The 26,479-nt window shown below is 40.7% G+C and overlaps 1 protein-coding gene across 3 annotated transcripts in view; it reads right to left on the bottom strand.

Moving 5' to 3' along the window:
• Nucleotides 1–26,479, bottom strand: part of KLF7 (KLF transcription factor 7) — a 100,551-nt gene that overhangs the window by 60,216 nt on the left and 13,856 nt on the right. The window lies entirely within an intron of this gene.

The raw sequence follows: 26,479 nt of genomic DNA, 5'->3' as shown, positions 1-26,479 counted from the left end.
TATAAAGTTTTCACCTGGTAAAGAAGTGAGGTAAGAAAAATAAAATCAGAAAAGTTCAGAGTTTCAACAAATTTTCATCCATGGTGCTCGTAAGTCTTTGTAAGATGGTAGAAGTGTTTTATGGCAAAAATGGATATTTAAGTTTATAATCTGAAAGCTCTCTTCACTTAACCCTGCTCTTTCAGAATCTGGTAGAAAACCATAGTCCTAACTTATGTGTGCTGAGTTACTTCAGGTGTGTCTGACACTTTGTGACCCTATGGACTGTAGCCTGCCAGGCTCCTTTGTCCATGGGATTCTCCAGGCCAGAATACTGGAGTGGGGGGTCATGCCCTCCTCTAGGGGATCTTCCTGACCCAGGGATTGAACCCATGTCTCTTATGTCTCCTGCACTGGCTGGCAGGTTCTTTGCCACTAGTGCCACCTGGCAAGCCCAGTCCTAACATACGCCATCAGTTCAATTTGTTCTAACTTCTGGGGCTTCAACAAAGAAACACTGCTGGCTAATTTAAAATCTGACTAGCTCCTAATTCTCTGGCTCTCTAGCACTTCTATGTTTTCAACCAGTGTTGTGATTCTAGGCTTTTATTCTGTTAAGAATATATTTTAATGATATACCTGGTTGTGTTGTATCTGTCAATGATTTTATTTTGGTGACATTTCAAAAGACTGGTTTTTAATCAGCCTTCTGGTAAAACTGCATTACTGAATAAGAAAAGCAGATTTTTAATGATGAATCACCTTTGGGTCTCACTGCTGATTTTTAATAGTATAAACTAATGAATGGTTCCAATTTTCATTCAATACTCATGTCACAAGTGTTCATTCAACTACTGTGTTCACAGCAAGGTGCAAGGCTTTCTGTGTTAGAGGATGACATAGTAACAGATTCATGTGACGTACACACAGAATAAACAATTACAAGCTAAAATTTACATGAATTTACAAGCAAAGTGATAACAAATAACATAACAATAAAGTATGCTGACAAGTTCTTAAGGGATGAGTGGACAATGAATTCTGTACTCTATGTTATGGAGGTGTTAATCAAGGAAAGCTTATTGGAAAACTAAGCTTGATTCTATTTTGCGTATTGATTAAATAATAGCTCTTGCTGAGTAGCTTCCCACCACTTTATATCTAAAACCAATACTACCACCTTCTCAGGTCTAGAAATTTCTCTTATCCTTATTTGTCCCTTTTTTGAATTCTATGTTTCAAAGATTTTTTCCTTTCCTTTTCCCATCTCATTGCTAAAAATTATCATTTACTTCTTTCCATTAAAACCCTCAGTCTCAGCCCCAGTCAATTCACTTCTGAATTATATTACCCCCCACCCAAAACCTCCTTTAACCTTCCCTTCCCTTTTTAAACCATCACGTACCAAGAACAGTGTCTGGTACCCATCAGGTACACAATGTCTATCAACCAAAGATAAATCAACTTTATACTATTATTTTTAATCATTCTATTCCACTCCACTGTACAAAAGCTACCTGCTGACCTTAATCTGGACTACGCCGAAGCTAGATATGACCACTAATACATGTCTTCTAGAACACAATGCTCCTTTAGCTTTGTTCAAAGAGTAGAACCAGACCTTTGAGGCACCAATATGTTCCAGGGGGAAGTCAGCTGAATCATGGGCTAGAAGAGGTCCTTGAGACAGGTCCTCACACACAGGAACTTTTTCACAGTCACCAGTGTCTATGGATAGGGCTTTTGGATGTCATATACTCTTGTACAGTTTTTAGCTCAAAGGTTCAAAAGTCACTAAGAAATTATGATTGCTACTAATAGGAGGCTCAGATCTCTTCATATTCAGAGTTCTGAGGAACTGAGATCCTATAAATGCATTTACGCACTCTTCAGGGAGGATAAAAATTAACCTTCCCAGTATGCCCTAGTTTGAATCCCAGAACACACGGATCATACTAGTCACCTAAGGATAGAGACACTTCTCATCACTTAAATATGGGAAAATCTGGATCACGAAGAGAGGCTATCTCTTGCAATCCTAATACAAGGCATTCTATTCCATCTGAGAGCTACAGAAGCATGAGAACCGATCAAAATATGCTGGATAGCCCTCTGAAATTATTATGGGATATTGTTGTCTTGAGAAATCTATTTCTTGTAATATCTGCTGGTGATGAAGCTTAGATAGAAAAGAAGATTTTTTTTTTTTTTTTTTAGGAAAGAAGATTTTGTCAATCAGAAACTCATCAGGAGTGCTGGAGAATAAAATATTAAGGATGAGGAGTATTTATTTCATTGTTAGATTATTTCCAAGCAAAAGAGATAGTTTATCTCTCATATTTTAAAAAAATAATTACAAGAAGTCCCTTAAGAAACACCTATGATGTTTAATTGGAATTTGTGGTTTCAATATTTATTCAGAGATTTCAATACATATTCACACAGAGATACATATAGTAATAAAGGTGTGTTTGTATGTATGTGTATACATGTATGTATTTCCTGGCTCTGTCGATCAGAAGAATCCACAAGCGAAGACACCCCAATAATAGTGAGCACACTTGCCATCAAGATCTTGGTTTCTAAATATCATTATCCAATAAGGAGAACCCAGGAGGGAAAGTTGATTGAAAGGCCTGAGGCAAAGAAAATAAAGATGAGTCTGGAGTATCTTGTTGTACCATAAGGTAAAAAGTTATCATAAAGTGATGGGTGTATGTCAAAAAGACACATGAGCCAACTTGAAGGAGTTCTCAAAGCTCAAATCTAGGGAATTTGAGCAATAAAGATGAATAATGATAATAACAGATTCTAACCCATGGAATAAAACTAATATTCACGAATCCACAGTGATATAAAAAAATGGTTGAATAAAAAAATGGAAGAGACAGATCAGCTCCTCCTTATAGTAAAATGACATTTAATAAACACAGAAGTATTGATGGAAATAGAAGATCGCTACTAGTCAAATAACAAAGAAATAATGACTTCCAGCAAGAATCATCAATGGATGTTAAAATCAATAGATGAAGGTATAATGAGAAACAAGATATTTGTCTAGTCTAAAAGTATCCCCCCCAATAAGACATTTATTAATTATAAAGATGAAACATAATAATTTTATAGCAGAGAAACCTGGCATGCACCATCTTAACCATATGATGAAATTTAGCAGTGTACTGATATCATATTCCAGTGGTATGATAGGCTGAAAAGGGCACAACATTACTCTATGCCTCTCTTGCCAAAAGTTCAATAACCTCAATCTAATCATAAGAAAACATCAGACCAATACAAACGGACGGCCATTCTACAAAATAACTAGCCAGTATTCTTTAAAAGTAGCAAGGTCATAAGGAACAAAGGAAGATTGAGAAGCTGTCACAGACTGAAGGAAACTAAGACAAGACAACTAAATGCAATAGATCCCTGATCTATTTCAATAGATCCTGGATGAGAAAAAGAACAGGGGTGGGGAAAACAATGTAATTCAAAGAAAGTGTATAGATTTAGTTCATGGTATTTTTATCAATGTTAATTTCTTATTCTGATATCTGTACTATGGTTATGTAATATTAAGGTAAGCTAGGAAAATATACATAGGAACTCTATGTACAACTTTTGCAACTTCTGTAAATGTAAATAATTTCAAATGAGAGAGAAAAAAGAAATACTGACTGGCAAACCAGAGTGTCTCCAGATTGCAAATTTTGATAGAGTTCGAATGTCTATTTTTCTACCAGAACCAGAGATTTGCATGCATGTGTGCATGTGTGCTAAGTTGCTTCAGTAGTGTTCAACTCTTTGAAACCCTGCGGACCATGGTCCATCAGGGTCCTCTGTCCATGGGACTCTCCAGACAAGAATACTGGAGTGGGTTGCCAAGCCCACCTCCAGGGGACTTGTACTATAGTTATGTAATATTAAAGTAAGTTGGGAATATGTATATAGGAATTCTATGTACATTTTTTTCAACTTTTGTTAAGTCTAAATAATTTCAAATGAGAAAGAAAGAAAAAAGAAATACCCATCAGCAAACTAGGAGCATCCCCAGATTGTCAATTTTGATAAGAGTTCGAATATTTGTTTTTCTACCAGAAACAGAGATTTACTCTGTCCCAAAGACACTCTAGCCAGCAAACTCCAAACTGGAGTCAGCAGATGTCAATTTAATGACATAAATCATGGCTGTCTGGTACCTCACCTTGGAGAAATGAGGCTTTGCTCAGCCTGAGCTGACAGTACAGCTTAAGGCTTGAGACACTGTATCAGCCTCCACCATCTCAAAAATCTACTACAGTCAGCAGTGAGAAGGAAAGGTGCCCAAGTGCAAAGTGACTTTCTTATTATTTATGAGTCACAGATGAGTTTTGTGAAGGCTCTCTAATATCTTGATTTCAAAATGCATGGCTTCTTTGAGTTTTCTAACAAATATAACCTGAATTTGGTTTTGAACTGATCACTCTGAAATATTTTAACATGCTCTCTCCATTCTCTTCACAGCCCTCTTGTTGAAACATGCTTATTAAAAACCATCATCCAAGACCCAGTGTTATTAATGTTATTCGCTCAGTCGTGTCTGACTCTTTGTGGCCCCAAAAACTGTAGCTGGCCACGCTCCTCTGTCCATGGACTTCTCCAGGCAAGAATACTGGATCGAACCTGGGTCGCCTGCATTGCAGGTGGATTCTTTACCATCTGAGCCACCAAGGAAGCCCCAATCCGAGGCCTAGTCTCTAAAAAAGAAAAAAAATTCAAATCTATTACTGCCATACCTGCAACTTCTATGATAGGATCCAAAGGCAGAAGTTGATAGAAAACAAGCTAATCCAAGTCTTGCAGCACAAAATCAGTTCACCAAAATCTCCCTGCTGTAGTTACTTTCAGAGGATCAAGAGGTAGTTACTTTCATAGGATCAAGAAGTATGCAAGAAACATGTCACATGTGGGCATGATGATGCCAAGGTTACCAAATGGCTCTTTTTCAACCAGTCCTTATCTCACCATAATTTACACGAAACTTGCCAGGGAAGACTACAAACATCTCCAGGCACTTTTGCCATCTCTCCTAAAGGGCTTCCCTCATCTATTTTTCCTCTCCGTAACTTTCCTTCATGCCCATAAACTTGACACAATCTTTTATTTTCTCCCCCACTAATTATCCTTTCATTCAAAGTTCAACATCAAGTCTATCTCTTTAAGGAGCCTGGTCTAGGAAATAGAGTTAAGAAAATATGCTGGCTGCCAAGTGTTGGAAAACATTCCTCTTCAATCCTGGACAATTAAACAGTATCTCCAAAATGAATCTAAGGGGCCACAAATTGGTGACATGTCTGGTTTATTAAGATTTATGATCTCCTTAAAAGCAATAATCATATTGTTTAAATCACTTAAGCCTCAAACAATAAAAATAATCTTTTAGAGCTAAATTCTACCTTTGTTATCTCAGATGGGAGATATATCTAAGTATGTGAAGTGGTGTGGAGTTGTTAAGAACTTTCTAACAATTAAGCTGACCTCACAAACCCCATCCATCACCACCACTGTAAATATTTCTGTATCTTTTAATTAGAACATAAGACAAAGTCAGTGGTCCAATATTCTTGGCACGGCTCAATAGCTGTGTCATTAGGAATAGTTATTTGTAGTCTTTGGATCCACATATACTTGAGTTAGTGAGTAAAAAAGAAATAAAAGAAATTGCATTTTGCTAATGATTTCTTTCTGGAAACATACAGTCATCAAAATAAAATGCCACCTACTACTACTTATGTTTATAATCAATCATCAGTCATTTGCGTTCCCGTTAGCCATCTGCCCTTCATTCCAAGTATCCCACCTACTTCATTCCTCTAAAAAATGTAAGAGTTAAAAATACAAACAGATAAAACAATATGGGGAAAGAAGATAGATGCAAAAATATGGGGAGACACAGCATTCTCCTTTGCGGAAACCTGCAAAATCATGCTTCTTCTGAGATCAGACCTTGACCTGCTGATGTTGATGGTTATGATGATGACGATGCTTCTAGAAAGAAAGGGGTGAACTTTGGTTCCCAGAAAGAATGCTCACCCAGGTAACTGCACACCCAGGTGACGTGTACATGGCTGCCCGTGGGAGCCCCTCCCTGTGACATTTATTATGTGTGGTTTTGTCACGTGCTATTAACCATGGTGCCACAGTCCCCAAAGAGTCTGAAGTATAGAAACAGGGAGAAGAACCTCTTACCTTTCTCCTGGGAGTATCCCAAAGCTTAATTACTTTCCTGTGATTTGAAATCGTCACACGCATCCCAGAATGGAAATTCAAAGCGGCACAAGACAAGCTACTTGCAGCAGGGTAATCTGGCCTTCTTCTGTAAAGCCATCTTGTACAATATTCATTCTTTCTAACATACTCTTCATATGCTCACACTTTACACTTTTTAGCAAGATCTTTATTATTCTAACTCCTACAGCCAACTTGAAAACTCTATAGGACTGCAAAGTTGATATTTATGGGAACTTTGTGATTTCTTTTTTTCCCTTCAAAGGCTGATATGATGTAATGGTTCTGTCATATTTCTAGTCTTTTAAAATTAGGTCAGAGTTTAGAAAAGGAAGTGGAAAGCACGACCAGAGAGTTCTGTTACCATTTTTCTCAGGAACTAGAAGAGGGAAAGGAAGCACCTTGACAAGCTCAGTAAGCATATGGGAGAACCTTACATAACAAGCACCTCAACTCTTTGCCCATCTTCCTGGGTTTCAACATTTCAAAGCAGGTTTGAGGAGGAGAAGGTAACACTGAACCTAACTCACAGCAGGCAGGATGTGTGAACCGGTGACATGAATTAACCTTGTAAGATCTAGAAAGTGATTTCTCTGATGATTTTAAACCAACATCCACTTTCTCTTGACTTCCATTGTGGGAAAACATTAGGGTAGAAGGTTAGGAGGGAATAAATTCTATCTAGATATTGTGGGTAAGCAAGTATATGGCGTAAGTGAAAATCTCTTACTGCAGTTTTCGGTTATTAGGTTAAAAAAAAAAAAAAAAAGAACCCACATCAATAGCGCACTCCAGAGGTACAACAGAATTACACATCACTACCAGAACTGCTAACTCCATGAAATAACCACAGTGCTGAAATCACTGTAACATCACATTCCTTTCCACTGTTTCTCACATCAACTGGTTGCTGGAGCTGAAACCAAATTAAATATTTCCCTCTAGTAATTTGTAAATTCTGAGAGACAGTACTATGAAAATTAACTGAATTCTAAACAAACATGAAAGTTGGGAAATTTCTACCAAAACCTCTTCAGTGTTTCTACTCCCCAAACTATTTTCAACATACAAAAAAAGTATTTGTTGTATATATTTCCATGGGGAGGCTGGGGAGAAAGGAGACCAGATTAAAGGCTTGGGGAGATGGTAATGTCTTTGAAATAAACAGCCTCAAATACCCATTTCATCTCCCAAGGATGTCTTAGTTGTGGTACAGTAAAAAAAAAACAACTCAACACAAATCCAAATGAAGTGTTACGGCGAGTTTTAAAGTCACATAACCTAAGCAGAGTTGGGATCCAGGTCTTATGCTCCTTGAAGGAAGGCTCCTCAAACCTCCAACAACTTAGAATAGCACTCTTTCCTTCACAGTGTCTGTAATCCTTAAAATTAAGTGTCCACTAGGGATAAGGAGGCCCATGCATAAGAGGTCTTCCTATCTTGGCTCAGGGTTGTCTTTCCACATGTTACTTTTCAGAACGCACCAATTAGAAGTCTATCACTCTGGCTTCTGTCCACAATTACTGCAACTACCCTCCATCAGCCCTTCAGGAGAGTCACTCGCTATTACTTGGCCACTGAACTAAAACTAAATTCAACTTACAAGTGGTAGAGAGACACCACTGCTCATCGCAGCTAGAACACTGAAAATGCTTGGGTCCGCTATCAACATCCTTTCCAACGAAGCCTCAATTTAGCTTGACACACACTGGAGGAAATCCCATGTGTTACTTTACAGCTTGAAAAGAAATTTCATGAGATGTCTCTGCTTCAGTCATCACACTTTGATGGACAAAATAAAATTCATGCCTTAATAACAGTCAATTAAAAATCATCCTCCATCAGAGCAAAGACCTGGCTCCGGGTTGAGAGTGTGGACTAAGAAAGACAAAACTGCAGAAGAGATACCCCTAAAGGAAAAGCCCACCCCATGCAGGGGAGTGCCGACAGTCCTTGCTTTAAGTCCTGTCCCAGCGACTCACAAGAGTTCACGGACCTGGGAGAAGGCATGCCCTCCAAGGAGTGATGCTTCCTGGGAACAACAGCGATCCTGACAGTTGCTCAGCTTCACCATTAATTTTCCATAAAGAGCAGTTTTTGCAACGAGCGCCTGTGTCAGGAGGGGCCTGATGCTTCAAAAACCTGTAATTATTCTTGGCTCCCCACCCCCTACAGCCTCTGCACCTGTGTCGGTTCAAGGCACCAGCTGGCCACGTCTTGCCTCCTGCCTCTTAAAGGGGTGGGTTGGGGCTGAGGGGCGGGGTGGGCAGGGGAGCCCTCATTGAAAACCCAGACTCACATTACTTGCCTCTTCTTCCAAAATGCAGAAACAAAACAAAAATGTTTCAACTCCCCAATCTCATCCCTTCCCCCAAAGGCTCTTGCCAAAGGAAACAAATAAACATTAATTGGCTAGAGAGCCTTCATTCAAACCAAAATTGCTGAAAAACACAGTAACAGAGAAAGGTCTGACAAGGGGTTATTAATGCTGTTTCACAACGCGCTCTTACTCACTCCCCCACTCGCTCCCGTGAACTCTGCACACACATGCACACACCCTCCCCAAACTCCCCGGGCCCCTCCACACTGAGTGGCCAAGATGGGAACATGCCGAACCCATGACATCATCTCCCCTTCCTCTCCCAAATCACTTGCACAGGCTGACTCAGGCTACCGGGATTTTTTTTTTTTTTTTCTTTAAAGCAAACTCATTTTATGGACTCCCTTCTGGACAATTGTTATATCCTCCTCAGTCGGGTAAATTAAATATATCCTTTCTCTACCTCCCATAAAAATTACATATACATATATGATTGCTTCTTTTTACCCTGAAGCACAATTGCCCATGTGTGCAATGTACACACATACACATACCCAGTCAAAGCTTGAATTTCCCGAGAACAACAGGTTCAATTCTCATCAGGGCCCTCAGTGGCAGATGCAATTTAGTGATTGGTGATCACAGAGGATATTTTCAAAACCAAGAGAGTTTTCAAGAACTTCCACTGTGGCATGTTAAAGGTGGAAGTACTAAGGAATGTTTGTTCTGTTCCTCAGACGGCAAAAATGACAACCAAAACCAGAATGAAAACCAAACCCTGAGCGGCTTTTCCTGACATACAAGGTTGTACATTTACTTAAGCTGAGGTACTTGGAATCCACTTCTCATATATTTCAGGTGGCAGCGTGAGTGTGCCACTGGGCTGCTCACCCCAGTTAAAGAAACTGGCCCTGAGTGCTCTGAAAGGCAGAAGAGAAGAGGTTAAGAGTTGGCCCTGGAGACAGACTGCTGAGGTCCAATATCATCAGGCTGCGCTACTTACTAGCTCAACTCACTGCTGGGCAAGTTACTCACCCCTCTGCCTCAGTTTCCTCATCTGTAAAAAAACCTACAACACTCTCAAGTGCCAAGTGCCTAGAACAGGGCCTGAAACACTCTCTGGATGCTGCAGCCAGTATAATGTGTTCTTTTTATTGCATGTCTAAGAACATGGAGGGCATGGAAAGGAAAAATAAAAACAGCAAATAATCATCAAGGGAAAGCAACGCTGTCGAGCAGAAAAGATTCAGTGACCTACCTCACGGGGCTGTTTTCTCACCTACCAGGTGAATGGATGTGGGGTCTTAGGAACCTACTCGTCTGGAGGGTCCAGGATGCCATGAAACAGTGGTGAAAGGGTAAAAGTGGTGAAAGGTGGGAACGGCTCATTGAGAACAGGTTCAAAGGAACAGACATGTGGCTCTGCTGCCCAAGTGGCTGGTGAAAGGAAGGAGGCTGAGAACCCAGAAAAAAGGTGGTCTTTGGCCTCTTCACAGGGGACTCACGAAGCTGATGACACTCACTAACCCATGTTTCCAGATACTGTGAAACTAATCCTCTGGTTCACCATGGGTATCGGCCTCACTTGCATTTAATCTTCACTAGAATGTGGACTCCTCAAAGACACCTGGACTTGTTTTTGTCTCATGGTCCGTTTGTCTTGTTGAATGAATGAATGAGGCAATGAATAAGTGAATGAAGCAACTCTCAAACAATTCCATCAAAATGTCAACATATTTGAGCATAATTCTGGTCAGGCAGGGGTCCAAGAGTATGATAAAAGCCAAAAATTCTTCCTCCTTCACCAAAAGAACATCAGAAACAAGATGCATGTATATATAATCAACAACAGTCCTTGTAGGATTCCACAGTATTTTAATAATTAAAGGTGATATTGTCTCTTCAATGTTTTTCATTAAAAAAATAAAGTTCTAAATGCTTACTGTCTGGGATACACCCAGCATTCCTAAATGAGAGGCATATTTAGATTCCTAAAAGGCCATAGGGCAGCCCTGTGTAGGAAGTAAAAGTCATTTCCTCATCTCAGAGAATGTTCCTCTTCCTCTGGCCACTTCATCTTTTCTCCTCTGGCCTCCGGAAACCACCAGGAAGAGACGCCAGAAAAACACAAGTGGACAAGCTGCTATGTTCAATTCTCATTTTTTGCTGGTAAAAGAGCCTGGTCTGGGAATCAGGTTCAATGTCTCCCTTTCCGATGCTGCCTCTCCCCTTCCCACTAAACTACTAACCCTGGGCAGAGTTCACGTCCTTCTCCGCAAAATGAGTGAACCATCCTTGCAAAGACTCCTTCCAGCTCAAATTCTTGCTGACGATCCTTCAGTGGCCTGCTGTCACACTTACTTACGTGCCATGGCCAATCAGATCCTATGCGAACTTGTCTTGCCTTCCTCACCTCTTACCCTTCTCCCATGCACACAAACACACCAAGCTCAGAGCCACAGTGCCTGCTATTACCTGCTCTCTTTTAACCTATGATGTTCTGGTTTAACTGCCACCTATTCAGAGTCCTTTGATCTGCCTAAATTACTCAAACATCCTATTCATTCTCTATCAGACTACCCTGTTTTATTTGCTTTTCAGTTACTTGCCAAGCCCTGGAAAGATCCAAAGTATTTGTTTTCATGTTTACTGTCTTTCTTCCCTACTATTAAGGAAGTTCCAGCAGAGTAGGGACCTCCAGCTTATGTGCCAGTGAATCTCCACACTCAGCACAGGGCCTGGAAAAGCCATCCACACATACTAGTTCAATGGATAAAGAAATCAATGAAGCCATTAGTCAATGCCAAATTCCACGAAGAATGATAGCTGGTCTCTCTAGCCAAGAAATCTGTTCTAAAAAGTCTACCTCACGAGGTCAAAGGGCTCCGTCAACATTTCTCCTCCGTTCACACGTTAGCACTGGGAAGGCACGTGCTGATGATTCATTCTCATCAGACTGAGCAGAACGGAGCCTCTGCTCAAGACAAAGGGATCAGTCTTGGGTCCTCACACTTGCCCATTTCAAACAGATGCAAGGAGGGCATTTCTTCTCAGAAGTCGGTATTGCATCATGTGTTCAGAGTGTCACTCAGATGAACAAACCCACCCTCCTCTCCTGGCTTCCGCAGCAGGTGCTTGTTAACTGGTGCCCTGAGGGAACACACTGAGGGTAGAGGCTCAAGCATCTTCTATCATCTATTCCCATTGCTACACCCAAAAGGGGCTCCCTGGGAAAGGCAACTCTGGCCACTGGTCTCTGCAGCCCTTGAGGGTCACATCCATTTGGTCCCCAACATGAGTGTCCCTATATTCACTGGTCTTTCCATGAAAGAGTGCATTCCAATTTCACAGGCAGCGAGGATCCTGTTTTCTGCCATCTTAAATAGCCTCACACTCCACTTACATATGTGAGGTCCTGGGAAATTCCTGTTTTGGCCCCTTCTGGTGACTTTCCCCTAAATTCCTAAACACAAAACATTTCGTTCCTCTCCATTCCCTTTAAGAATTTTACATAAAAAAAAATCTCTACTGAGAGATGCTATTTATTTCAGGATCATCATCTCAGAGATACAGAGCCCTCAAACACTGAACCTGGAAGTAAGCCAAAATCCAATTAAGAGGGTATGGTGTTTGAACTAGGCAAGAGCTAACGGTGAAAATATTGAATATAAGTTGTACAGGGTCCCTGTGTATGTGAGCATGTGCACGTGTCACTGACAATGAAATGTAATTCTTTTTCATGTCTTTCAGATGCTTTTCCCTAAACTCATCATTGTTTCCAGAGTCCCAGAAACATTCTCTTTCTTGTTTATTATGTTAGGCAATAGGAAGCTTTCAATGATGGCTGGGAACAGATGAGAGAGAAAGGAAGAGATGGTTTTCCATCAAGTAAAGAAAAGAAAAACTGTGCCCGGCCCATTTCTGAACCACAATCCCATGTTGCAGATTTCAAATTAACAATTCAACCCAACTTGACAGGGAAGAATCAAGTGTTGAGGCCCTGAAGTTTGGTTTCCAGTAGCTCTGGCATCTCATTTAACCCTAGGTGGCTCGCCTGGTACTGCATGACATGCACTTTCAGGCGCACATTCTTCTCATTGAAGAAGAGACACTAATTTGAATCATCACTGCCATCCCCTCTCCTCTTTGTTCCTGTCTGAACCAATTTCCATACAGTTTCAAAGAAATCATCAGCCCATGCAAAGGGGAAGTCCCAATGGAACAAGAACTACATTAGCAGCATAAGGGGGAAAATCTAATTTCCAATCCAGTTGCTTTGTTGTTTCAACCTCCAAGGAAGGTTGCTACATATGCACAACATAAATTAAGTTTTAAAACGCCACCGTGATTTAAAATTAATAAAAACTCTCATGGGGAAAAGGTGGTTTTTGGTACAAATCTCCTCACACAATTGAAGGTCAACTCCACCAGAGCTTGTGGGTGGTCTCAGTCTGTGAGATCTCAATCATATCAGCCAACAAAATATTTCAAAATGGCATATATTCACTGACATCAATGCACATACTTTTTAATAGTTTATGGCGGATGAAATCTCAGTGTAAGGTGGCATCCACATTAAAAATTCTTAAACTACCTTGTTGACAGACCTCACTGAGATGTATTTTAATGCTTCAAATTAAGGATTCCATTTTGGCATGACAGAATATGCCAATGAGATTTCCTAGTGCCCTGCTTACTGGGATAAAACTTATGGCAAGACACCAGTGTGACTACATCATTAATTAACCTGAACCACATACCGGAACATTGCTGCTAATAAAACTCCCCTATAAAGAAAACATGTTTTCTCAACTGAGAATCCTGGAATGTGGGCCCCAGCAGAGCCACAGCCTTAATTAAGGAGATATTCTGATGTTGTGTCTATATTTGCAATTGTCATAAAATTTGGTCATATTTGGCTTGCTCTTCAACAAATTGAGTTCTTGAATGTGCTTTTTGGAAAAAGAAAATAAAAATGACGTCCACATCATCAGGATTTGCAAACAACTATATGAATGAAAGGATTACTTTTGCTGAGGCAGGGATGTATTATCTATCTCGTTCTTGAAAACACACTCTGAGCTCCGAACCCATGATTAACGGAATCAGAGATCCATAGAAACCCTCCATTTTCTCTAGAAAACAGGCTGACAGAATCAGGAACAAATCATAAAGACAGCAGCCAGGTGAAACTGGGACTTTTCCAATCCAATCCACATGAAATGACATATAACTTTTTTATAGAGAACTGCTTTGTGCAAAGCTTCTGAAAATGGTTGTCAATGTTTTCATGTCACCTTAAAGTCCTCCTATGAGGACAACAAGGATTAAAATCCCCTTCCTATTAATGGTGAAGCCTTTTTGGTGAATAAACCTGGGTTTTCCATACTTCTATAGCCGTACTACCAACAAAACCAGAAACAGAACCAAAGGATTCTTCGGCTTTTCCCTTAGGCTCTTTTTCTGGTCCAACTCTGAACACTCTATCATGATCTCAAAACATAGAAAATTTCAACAAACCATCTGCAGTACGCCTGAAGGAATGGGATTCCTGACAAAGGTTCAGGATCTTCCCAAATTGTAAGCACAATACCCAAATTTCATTCCACAAGCTTTTCAACTATTTGTGTAATTTCTGTGTAATTTCTCCTGGTAAGAAGGAAACAAGAGGTCTTAGTTTTGATGACACCCTTTATCAGGAAATTTCTGAGTTTTCTCTGGCTGTTCCAAACCTTGGTTGGATTGTTAAAAGTAATTAGAATTTTAGTCATTCCAATCTGTCAACATCAAGTGTCATCAATGAGACAGAAAGAAATGGAATCAGTATCATTAAGATCTGAACTAAGAAAATTTATAACTATGGTTTACTAAGAACCCAGCTTTATCTTTTTATTGGATTAATGACAAATGTATGGAAAATCTAAGTGATACATTTTTTAAAAGGGGTAGTTGAACCTGCCATTCAACATTAAAAAAAAATTTTCCTAGTTTTAATAAACATAAAAATGCATATTTGACTAAACCAGATTCAACATCCCTCTCAACCAGTGCCCTTCAGAATACTCAATCTTAAGCTATTTTCAACACCAGTACTATCAATCACTCATTTCTTTTGTATAAGATTCAAATAAAACATGCAGCTTGAAAAAGGACACAGAAGGAACAGAAGCAGCAAGAAGAGGAGGAAAAATAGCAGCATGCAAAACAGATGAACAGCAAGCATTTCATTCCTGTGTAAAAATCCTGGATGCCAATACCTCTTCTCAGGTGACGCACCTCTAACCAAGGAGATCTATCAAACTTTGGACAGCAAATCAACTCAAGGGTAAAACAGACACTTGGCCCTGCTCCCTACATGGAAACTAAACATTAATTTTAAAGTGGTTTTGTCTATATTCATTTGGTAGTCAGCTAAGAAGAAAGATGGCTGCAACATTATTGTGATTCAGAAAGGTGTGGTCATGGAAGACCATCTTTATTAAAAAATCAAGTAATTAAGCATCTTATTGGGATGGGGTTTGTAATCAATCTTGGATATCAAAACCTTTCCACTTTGGGACTTTTTACAGATATCAAAGGCAATGGGGGGTCACAGAAAGAACACAGACTGAAGTCAGGAGGACTTTAACCAGCTCCTCCCATGTAATTAACTTTGTGGCCTTCTTCAAGTCACCTCCTGTTTGGTCTTTGGGTTCTCATGACCAAATCTTTGCTTGTCTAAAGGAAGCAAAGCATGTGGAAGATGAAACTTTACTATTCTGATCCCTCCGCTTATAGGAGTCTTCAGGTATCTCCATTTCAGATTGTAGACCGCAGTTTCTGCCCAATCTCCCAGGTGAAATCCCAGGAAACAAGGCCACATAGTTGTCCTTGAGGTGCTGGGGTAGATAGGTGTTGTTTTTAAGGATCCCCAGGTGACTCAGTGGTAAAGAATCCGCCTGCCAATACAGGAGCCATAGGAGAACCAGGTTTGATCCCTGGGTCAGGAAGATGCCCTAAAGGAGGAAAATGGCTACTTACTCCAGTATTTTTGCCTGGGAAATCCCATGGACAGAGGAGCCTGATGGGCTACAGTCCATACGATCACAGAGAATCGGACATGACTGAACAACTGAGCATGCACACGCATGTGCGTGCACACACACACACACACACTTTGAGTAGGTATCTGTGCCCTTCCTGATAAATCTAGGTCAGGATTCACACACTCAAGCACCTATAGGGGCCAGGATTTAGTGTAAAGAATATGACAACAGAGATGGGTGGGAACTGCAGTAAACCTTCCACCGAGTTTTTCTATGAAATTGCTTACTTGAGGAGAGACCCATTTGGAGGAAATCACAAATGAGCAGCACTTTCATTCATCTTCTGCTCAGCTACCCTTGCCCAGCACCACACAGCTGGAATCCCTGCTCTCGAGAAGAATCTTGACACAAGAAAGGGAAATGTGCAGAGATGTCGCCATGAAATGTCAAGCAGGGGAGGGTGAGCGCGGACAAATCTATAGAAGCCTGCAGGCCAGGCACCAAGTTTTAAACCTCCCTCGGGCTAAGCACAGTGCTAGGTATCAGCAGTAGTTTCTCAGTAAATTCTTCTTAAATGAATTAAAAAAAAAAAATCTTGATTAGGAGCCACTATTACTTATCATTCTGTGCTCTTCTCAGAAGTGACCAGATCAAACTGGTAGCTTTGTCAAGCAGGCTAACAGCCAGGGAGAAAGAACTTTGCTGGCATATATGCAGGTTACACCCATTTGAACTCTGTCGGCCTTTCAGGGGCAGGTACTGTGTCTTATCCTTCTTTTAAATTAATTGAACAATTATTTACTGAATCTCTGCTTTACATCAGACACTTTGCTAGAGATTTCAGGGAGTCCTAGGGCTCAATATCTGCCTACAAGACGCCCACAGTATAACAGGGACAGAGGGTTAGAAATATGTCCAACTAAAGAGAGTACGTGTGTGACTGATAATTAGGACAAACGACGTATTATGGCATCACAGCAAAAGAAGCAACTCACTTTCCTGGAGAGGTTGGTAAAGGCCACGTGAAAAAGTCACATTGGAGCCGGACCTTGAAAAATGAGTGGGCTTCTGTTAAGTGGAGAAAGGGAGTAATAGCATTCTAGAAAGAGCAGGCAGACACATGAAAGCCCCGCTGTGTGCCTGGAAAAAGGGTCAGCAGACTGATGGTCCTGATACACGGGGCAGCTATGAAGGGGCGGCAACAAACGCAACTCCAGGGCCTAGAAAACGCAGTCTTTGGCTGAAAATGATGCCGCTTGTTTGCTCTGGGCTGAGTTTCACCAGTGTGATTTACTAAACAGCCATGGCTGTTTCTTTAGAGCATCCAGGACAATTCAGGGAAAGATGAAGAGTTCAAAAAATACTAGTGAGGCCCAATGGTCATATTAATGCTACCAAGTAACACTTCTGAACCCAATGTTTTACAAAGTCATCTGAGGCATTTTCCATTTCAGATTTATACTCCTAGTTTAAGACACACATATAATAAGCCTTCAAATGAGAATGAAAGAAGAGATAAATATTATTAAAAGAAATCTTAGCTTAAAAAATGCTATTACATCAAGCACACAACGAAATTCAGCCCTGAGTTTCCTGGTAGCCAAGGCAAAATGATCAACAATAAGTTAAGAACCTCTCATCATCAAGAAAAAGAAACATCAGTTCCTCGGTTGATCTGTGTACACCAGGTTTAAAGCAAGAGCTGGAAGAAGACAAAATATGGAATAAAAGAGAAACAACAAGAGGAAAAAAGGAGATGATTAAAAAGTATATCTCCCTTTTTTTTTTTAAGGAAAAAAAAAAGTGGAATTTCCTCCTTAAAACCATCAAATTTTGTTGGTGAGGGGACCAAAGGTTCAGCGCCTGGATGTGTTTTTCTCCTTTGTAGCCCCTGTCTGTTGATGTTTTTCTGGCTTTCTAAGCAAAGAGGAAACCTCACCCATTCCTGTAGACATGCATTTATGACCACATTCTCCTGGCCAATAACACTGAGCGGCTCCTTTTGGCACCTCTCAAGGGTGGAGCGTCAAGCAATTGGACCTGGTTATGAAGTTGCTGTTGCTACCGCTCAGGTTGAACGCTGGCAAGTTTGGGGAGGGCTCCAGGGCAGAGCTAACTCATTAAGGACAAAATGTGCAGGCACATTTGACCTTTGGAAATCCAGCCCTGGTGAGAAGCTTCCAGATTCAAAACAACAGCTCCAGGCTGGAAAGAGAGTTGGAGGAAGCGTACTATGAGCGCTGGACCCATCCCCACCCCCACATTCCCCTGTGACTGAGCGGCTCACAAAATCAATAGAGCAGCATTATTAACTCTGCAATATCATAAGAGAAGGCTCTGCTCTCTGCCTTAGTGGAGAGTGAAGACAGCAGAAAGGCAGGCTGGCTCCAAGGGAAAGGATGCTTCATTAAAGTCTGAACTCTCGGGAGGCAAATTCGTCTAAGCTCTACAGATGAACCCAGTATTGATACAGCACCTCCTCCACTCCCATAAAAATCATGCCCTTGGTCAAGGAGAAGTCACAGAGGGAGACAAGTTAGGTCTGAATGACAAGGAGTTATTGTTTGGTTTAGACTTCCAAAAAGGCATGCCAAGGGGCTAACCCAAGGCAAGTTTCAAAAACATCATAGAAATGTTCTGTCACAAGCTTTAGAGCATCCCACTGTTGCTAATTTTTCACCTTGTTTTCCTGGGTCACGGACAAGTATCAAAATGAACATTTTCAAATGTCAGCAGAAGAGAACACAGAGCCTCTGTTATACCTGCATGGAAATGAAACCACCAGCCCCATCCTTGTGTCCCTTCTGATTTGCTTTAGGACTCCCAACCAGCTGGGTCACGGCTTCCCTCGCATAGGTCACATGACCCAATTCAACTGCCTCTATCACCAAGTCAGCGTCACCAGCACATTTCATGCACGCCTGCGGAACAGGGTGCATTTCATCCTTCCCTTCATGTGAGGCTGTACCTTGGTCTCTACAGTAACCCGCCACCATCCCTCAGGTATGACTGTAACTGTCATTACAAGGCTGAAAGGTGGCTCAGACGGTAAAGAATCCGCCTGCAATGTGGGAGACCTGGGTTAGATCCGTGGGTTGGGACGATCCCCTGGAGGAGGACATGGCAAACCACTCCAGTATTCTTGCCTGGAGAATCCCCATGGACAGAGGAGCCTGGTGGGCTATGGTCCATGGGGTGGCAAAGAGCCGGACACAACTGAGCGACTAAGCACACAGCACAAAGGTAAGCAAAGTAAGTTTTCAGATACGTCTTTATCCCCAAAGCCTTCCTCCAATCATGCAGATTAAGCAAGTCTTCTCTGTAAAGTCATTGTTGTCTTCAGCATCTCTGACTCTGGCATTTGATTCTAGATAGGTTAAATATCCCTTATTGCAAACCATACTTACATCAATTCAATCCATTTGCTGTTAAAGAAGCATCCCTCTTTCCAGAAAGGTTTCTTTCCTTTAGCTAGAATCAAGCAAATATCACCTGATATGTTCATCGGTATCATTCACATCACTCAACAGGACACAATGGCAACTCACCAATCAGTCCTGGCGCAGAACTTAAGGAACAGAATGCTTATCATATCTGTATTTTTTAACATTGCCACCACTGATGACCATAAATTACCTACTGCTTTTACATATACAGATTTTATAAGGAAGTGCTGCATAGTAACATACCATTAAAGCTTTAACTGACATGCTTAGTCAGAATCTCTGGCCTGCCATGATTTGCTATGTGACATGAAAAGACCATTAGCTTTTCCTTTTCTTTACTTCCCTCACTTTTTCCTATGAAAGGAATAAAATAAAGCTATTGGAAAAGAAGATAAGGTTTAAAAAAAAAACCTTCGAAGGATAATACACTTACTCAAACACTGACAATACATATAGTATATGGAGTGTGACAGCTTTTTCATTTAGCAAGATTAAAACTCCAGCTACACACACAGAAGAGAATTTACACACTCAAGAGGAGACTCATAATAAATGAAATACATGCAATAAATGAAATAAAGATCATAAGTATACTAAACCCAAAATGTTTGTTCCATTTTAGATTTCTTTTTTGAGTGTCAACTACACACTTCCAGGAAAAAGTTTTGGGAAGAACATTTTGGGCAGTATATAAAAAAGCTATGAGATGAGCAGGAAAATTCCTTAACTATTTCAGATGTGACCGGGAAAGTCACTGAAGAAATGTTCTCTCCTGACACCCTGTTCTTTTCCTTATATGTCAATCACAATGCATACATCCACATTTATTTAGCTTGTGGGTCCACCTCTAGACGCTTACCAAGGACAGTATCTGTTTGGGTCATTAATACATTCTCAGCACCAAGTACAATGCTTGGCATATCAAAAGCCTTCAAGAAAGGAAGAGAGGAAGGAAGAGAAGGAGAGAGGGATGAATTAAATTAATCAATTAAAGAAAAGGAACCAAGAGAGTGATGTCACCAGGATAGCAACATAGGTGGTTCCTGGCTTCACAAGAAGAGCAACTATCAACTATTCATGAGATAATAGTTGTTATCTGAGGAGTCAGATAGAAACTGAGTCAATCACAAAGAAAGAACCAAACAAAAATCACAGAAGAAAACTGAAGTGTAACTACAAACGCTGAGCATTCCCTACTTCCTTCTCAAGCTTCCCAATGGCTAATTACGGAGGAGTATGACTATTCCAACCCCTTCACCTCTTGTTGGTGGACGACAGACTCTGATCAGCAAGAGCCTGCTGACTTCAGGGACTAGGATGAGTTCTATTCTGATGTGAAGTGGCCAAGGGGAGGCAGGTGGACAGGTGGACAGGTAAGGGACAAAGCGGTCTCCACACCAGCCTTTTTGGAGACACGGGATTTTTCTGCTTTCATCTCTCTACCCCCACCAACTCTTCCTTGAGGCTACCTGCCTGCAGTCCTCAAATTCTCTCCATTTTTACTTGTAGGGTGAGGTTGGGGGAATTCAGGACAGATTAGAACTGAACACACCCTGGGTCACTCCTCTTCCCTAGCTGCTCCCAGTCCCTTTCTGGCCAGTGTTCCTTAAGGAGCAGGGCCTAGGACCACAAGGTCCCTTGAGCCCCTTCCCCTGGGTCAGACCAAGATAAAACCATCATTGCTGCTTCCTGTCTTCCTTCTAGGCTGGAGCCTGTCTCCGTGCTGTACTGGACTCCTCCCTTCCTCCGCTGGAACTCCTCAGAGGCACGGGGGCTCCCTCTTCCAAGTATCTCCCAGGATGTCCTGCAAGTAAAGCTTCCAAGCTTCTTTTTATCACTGTCCCTTACTCCTGCCCAAGAAAGATACTGTAAGAGAAAAGATTAAAGAAAAGAAAAAAGAAAAGAACACTATAGCCCATGCTCCTCTCTCGTCATCCTAACCCCCTCCTGGAAAGCTTTGCCCCCTGCTGTGGGGGAAGCCCGGAGGGGCCAGGTAGGCGGTGAGGAGCTGGTGACCTAAAGCTCAGTTAGACACACATTTCCTTCCCCTGGATGAGCAGCCTACAAGCCATGGGGTGGGGGTGGGGAGAGGATACCGCAGCAGCTACTGGGACGCCAGGATGAGACGGCACTTCCCAACTGGGTCCCAATCCAGTTTTATCCACTTGAAACCTGATATTTAACCTCTAATCTGCCTGGTTCCTGTATCTATTTTCTCAAATGGGCTGGGGAGGGGAGATGTGGAGTTAATTTATTGGCCCCACTAAAAGAAGAGCAATCATGCTATAATTACAGACAATTGTCAGCAGTCCAAATTATTGATCCTCTCAAGAGGCTGGGTATTCTTTTTAAAAGAACATAAGACTGAAAGAAAAAAAAAAATCACAAAGAAAATTCAAGTGGCCCATCACTTCATCACCGGATTGCTCTTTAAATAACTGAAAGTAATGAACACACGTGAAGGTCAAAAACATTTAAACAGAACAGAAAAGGTTTAAAAAATAAAATCTCCCTTTCTAATTCCCAGCACCCTCTCCTCCTTCTCCCTCAAACTGTCAATAAGTATATCCTTTTATTTGAATGTATGTATATATATATATATATATATATAGAGAGAGAGAGAGAGAGAGAGAGAGAGAGAGAGAATTTTATTCCTTTTTTTCTCATTTACACAAAAGCTAATTGACTTTTTAACAGCTGAGAGGCCCCAGCTACAAACAAGCTGGGGAGGTATGACCTGGATTCCTTCTCAACTCCCCCTGCCTTCTGCCCATAGCCCCTTTTGCCCCATAAGAACATCATCCCTGTATTCCAAGGTATCCCCACTTACCACACCCACCCCACTCCCTCAGAGCAAGTCCCTCAAAAAGAACTAAGTCATCTGATGGCTATGGAGTAAGATGCCCTCATTGTGGGGAACACAGGACTCTGTATTATTTCTTACTGTGAGTCTGCAATTATTTCAAAATAAAAAACATTTTTAAAATGAAGTAAGTTAGCACTCGACAGGGAAAACCACAGTGGAAGAACCTGAAAATACAATGTGCCAACATCAGCCCGGGTCTCTGCTGCTTCTTTCCGCCATGTTCACTGTCTAGGGTTGTAGCATCGGCCAGTTCTTGCAATATCTTAGGACAGGTTTGATTTTCTTTAAAGAACAAAACATTGTTTTCCAATAAAACTGTTTGTTGCAAACTTGAAAATGTTACCAGTATATCTGAAACAATTTATGTTTGTTTGTTTTTTTCTTAATAGCTGAGTAAGTTTCTATCCTCTTTTAAAAAATCAGAACTAAACTTTAAAAGTACATAAATATTTAAGTTTGCAGAGAAAGGTATGGCTCTCCAGATGGGGAGTCCATCCAATTCATGATCTCAAGCATTTTATGGCCACACTTCCCTGCAAATCATATTGATGGCAAAAATCCAGCTGCATACTCAAGTGCTTTGTCACATTCCTGACCCCAGAGTCAAATTTCTCATGTGGGAGGTTGAGCCAAAGGTATGTCCTGACAAATCCCTACAGAAGTAGATTCCTGTCCCTCTCCATCTCCATTTCCACTTAAAAGTCTGAAGAAGGGCAAACTGAGAGCTGTGAGTTTTAAGGAGCCCCTTAACTCTATCAAGGGTGAGAGGAGGGCCATGTCTGCCATCCAGCCCAGATGAGAGAGAGTAAGAGAGGCCTGTGCCAAGCCACCACATGGGCTGCTCCTGCAAGCCTTCGCTTTGAATGGATGTCTTTGAACAAGGACAGAGCTACTCAATCCCCTAAAACAGGGATGGGCTAAAACCCCAGTGGCCCTCTCTTAGACAGGGATCCAGATACTCCCTCATTTCCACCAGTGCTCCGGATGAGGCAGTATGAGAGAGGGCCTTGGGACCTCACACTCTGAGCTCCCAAATTCTTGTCAATGTGGCACTCATCTGAAGCAGCATGGAGATCTGAGCATCCCGAGTGGAAGAGTTCATGGAGCTTGACCAACACAGTCAGTGTGGTCCTCATGTCAGAGAAATCAACTTCCCTTCTCACCTACAGTTATCTCTGACCAGGGTTGCCTCGGGCAGGATCAAAGTCCACGTCCCTGAGACTTGAGTGCTGCTCTGTCACTCCAATCCCCGAGCAACATAAGCCAGGCTTTTCTGGAAGTCAGCTGAATGGTCCTGGTAAGTCCAGGACTTCCTAACCAGGCCAAGTCCCCATCTTACCATCGAACCACATGTGACAGACATTAATGAGTCATTTTAGCCACACAGACTTCTACTTTCAGGAGCAAACTGCCCCCAGGGTTCTCCTTTCTACACAAAACCCTTCATCTCTGGGCATCAACACACACAGACACACACACACACACAATTCTTTCATGAGTGTGATAAAATATTTTAAGTTTAAAAAATTTATCTGAAAAGAATCAATTAAGCCAAATGTATTATTTTAATCTAGAAGCTTTGACATACTATAAACTATTTACTAAATTTACTTTCTCAAAATTTATTTAAAAGCTAACACACACACACACAAAGAAATTAGAAACTATGTCCCCACTGTCAGAAAACTAGTAGGAAGATTTTTCAAAGTGCTGTAAGTAACGGACAAGAGCCCCACTTGAACAAGTAAGAAGCTACTATATCTGTGCTCAGAACACTGAATAGAAATCATAAGGAAGAAGAAAGTCAACAGAGAGCGCTAGTTTAAGTCTGAAACTAAAGCCTCCGCTACCACAGAATAGAAAATAATAACATTATGTAGCATATGACAGTTTACAAAGCACTTTCACAGTCATATATCATTTGATTATAATAATCCTGTTATTATAAACCCCACACTGCAGATGGGAAAATGCAGTTTAGCTATTTGCCCTGATTTATATTTACAAAGTCAGGACTAAATTCCAGTTTTCTGACTCCAAGTCCCTTGAATTCTCTACCACATCAGTATTCTTCATACTTCATTTCATCCCACTTTCATACATTTTGACCAAATCAGCATTCCATCTGTATAATCATTTCCCTATTACTTACAATGCCTCATGAAGGCATTGCATCTTATAACAATCTATAATAGAAAAGTGTCTGAAAAAGCATATGTGTGTGTATGTGTGTATATATATCTGAACCACTTTGCTATATACCTGAAACTAACACCACACTGTAAACCAGCTATACTACAGTAAAAATTTAAGGCTGCATACATTTTAAAATACTTTTCCTATAAATGATCATCAATAAAAATCAATCATAAAATTAAAAACAATATAACCAAAATGATAAATATTAACTTTTAGCTGGATGTTTGACTGTCAAAAACTCTGGGTTTGGTTTCTCTTTTCTCTTCATTAAAAAGAAAGAAAGGAAGAAAAATGAAAAAAAGGAAGGAATAAAGAGAGGGAGGGGTGGAGGACAGGACAGAGAAGAAGGGGGAAGAGAAGGAAAAGATTATCAAGCCTTAAGGACACAAAGCTGAGACTTCCTCCTAGTTAGTCAGAAGGACTGAAAGAAAACTGAAAGGGGAATAATAATAAGGCCTCCCAAGGTGATTCTGTTGTTATTTAACGCTGTGCTCCTGAGCCCGCAGAGGGTAGCTCACCCTTTGAGAAGCCCTGCCTTGAGCCATGCTTCACCATGCATTATGTTACCATGGGAAGACTTCTGAGATATTGAAATGGGATAAATTAGGAGTTTGGGGTTAATATATACAAACTATTGTATATAAAACAGATAACCAACAAGGACCTACTGCATAGCACAGGAAACTACACTCAGTATCGTATAACAATCTATAATGGAAAAGGGTCTAAAAATGTACATGTGTGTGTGTGTGTATGTGTGTATGTGTGTGTATATGTGTGTATGTGTGTATATGTGTGTATGTGTGTGTATGTGTGTGTATATGCGTGTATATATATCTGAACCACTTTGCTATACACCTGAAACCAACACCACATTGCAAATCAACTATACTACAATAAAAATTTTTAAATAAAGTATTTCAAGTAAAGCAAATTACTTGAAGGTCCAATACTGGCTTGGACTTAAATAGCACTCTCTAAAGCTCAGGCTTTCCAGCAGACTCCGGGAGACAGCGGAGGACAGGGAAGCCTGGCGTGCTGCAGTTCACGGGGTCGCGACTGAAACTACAGCAGGGCCCAGGCAAGTTATCTGCAAATCGAGGAGAAAGAGAAGAGATTGCAATGAGATGGCTAATAATCCTCAGATTCTAATATCTGTAAAATCTTAAACTCTATCAATAGGACGCAGAGAAAAAGAGATCATGAATGCAGAAACAAGAAGAAAAGACACACCTTGGATAGGAAGACAAATGATCTGCATTCTGTTTCTCTTTCACAGAAGAACTGTGCAAGGACATTTGAGGGCCACATAAAAGTCTGCCTGCTTTTTTCTTCTTTCTTTTATTTTCTACCGTTCATTCTTCCTTTCTAAAGATACTTTCCAGAAATATTTTAATAGCTGTCAATTCATATAGTAAGATAAACAACAATTAAGTTTTTAAAAATGAATAATTAATATATATGCTAACAAGATAATGACGCTGGACCTTTACTTAACACTCAGAGTTTTTTAAAAAGAAAAAGCAGTTGGAGATTGTAGCAAAGGAGGTATGCCTAGCATCAAGTAATTCAATGGAATGACTGGCTTTTTTAACAGGAAAAAAATGACTTGAAAATTGCCAGCCGGTCAACCTAAATGATATCTTTAGTAATATCAGGGAGCCAATACAAAAGAATAAAATTTTTTAAACACCCCAAATGTAGAATAGCATCCTGAAAGCATTAGAAAAATGAAGGCCAAGTGCCTTGCTGGCAGTATTTGAGTGCCAAGGGCAAAAAAAAAAAAGCCAATTACTTGATTCTCAGGAAAGTACTTTATTATAATGCCCCAGAGTTCTTCACACAAAAAGCATCACTTCCTCAGTGAAACAAGTCATATAAAATCCACTTCCACAAAAAATGAGCAGTTAAAGCAGATAATGGGGTTCTATACAATATGCTTCTATATCAAGACTATGAAACCTCAACAATGGATACACGTTTTTCTTCCACAAAAAGGACTTTTCCCCACCCTGATCAGTTGTGTCTCATGAGTGACAAAAGAAACCCAGACAATGGCAGTCATTTGTTAATGAGGGTTATCTGACCAGAAAAACTTTTTTTCTTTTTTTTTTTTGGTATTGTCTCATTTCACTCCCATTTCCACCAAGAAGAGGCTGCAAGTTCAGGAAACTTAGAGTCAGTTTCCAAATTGGAAAATGTCGCAAATACCAATAAGGAATAAACATGCTAGGCAGCAACTGCTCAGCCCAGGCGGGGAGAGGGGTACACCAGATGGTCTTTCCAACCCAGATTTCGATGATCTACAACAGAACCTGGATGACTTGGAGAAATTGAGATGCAATTTGGAATCTGCTTTATAAAATAGAATCCCAAA

Source organism: Dama dama, chromosome 8 (genome assembly GCF_033118175.1).
Source record: "Dama dama isolate Ldn47 chromosome 8, ASM3311817v1, whole genome shotgun sequence".
Lineage (NCBI taxonomy): Eukaryota > Metazoa > Chordata > Mammalia > Artiodactyla > Cervidae > Dama > Dama dama.
The sequence above is the reverse complement of the archived record's forward strand: the minus strand, read 5'-3'. Positions and strand labels throughout refer to the sequence as shown.